Source organism: Monopterus albus, unplaced genomic scaffold (genome assembly GCF_001952655.1).
Source record: "Monopterus albus unplaced genomic scaffold, M_albus_1.0 scaffold172.1, whole genome shotgun sequence".
Lineage (NCBI taxonomy): Eukaryota > Metazoa > Chordata > Actinopteri > Synbranchiformes > Synbranchidae > Monopterus > Monopterus albus.
Genome location: NW_018128052.1, coordinates 2,079,198 through 2,079,617, shown reverse-complemented (window position 1 = coordinate 2,079,617; position 420 = coordinate 2,079,198). Strand labels below are relative to the sequence as shown.

At 44.0% G+C, this 420-nt stretch overlaps 1 protein-coding gene across 6 annotated transcripts in view; it reads left to right on the top strand.

The window, feature by feature from the left end:
• The window catches only part of pde4ca (phosphodiesterase 4C, cAMP-specific a), a 44,760-nt gene that overhangs the window by 13,395 nt on the left and 30,945 nt on the right, over positions 1–420 (top strand). The gene's annotated exons all lie outside the window — the stretch shown is intronic.

The window sequence follows — 420 nt, the reverse complement described above, 5'->3', positions numbered from 1 at the left end:
AGCTCACTTTTTACCCCCGCTGAGCTCAGTGATGTAGCAACTCTATGTTCGAGTGGACAGCTCTGTGTCAAGGTTGCTGGGCTTAATTTTTAAAGACAGAGAATATCTGGGGCTCATTGTTGAGGAATTCGGGTTTATCAGATTGCAGCATATTTGGGAGAATTCAAGCTTGATGTTTCCTATTTAGGAGTACAAGGAAGAGAAAAAAAACAGGAGAAGCATTTATCTTGGCACATCTGTGGTGAGCTGAAAGGAGAATGAGGGAGGAATTAGTCCCAGATGAGCACTGACAGCTGACACCATCCTCAGTTTCACTTGATTTGATTCGGCCCCATGCTTCCACTGTCAGTGAGATGATATTCTAACTCACTCTGTGATAGGTCTCTAACAGTCGGGACTGTTTGCCTTTTTAGGCTGTTC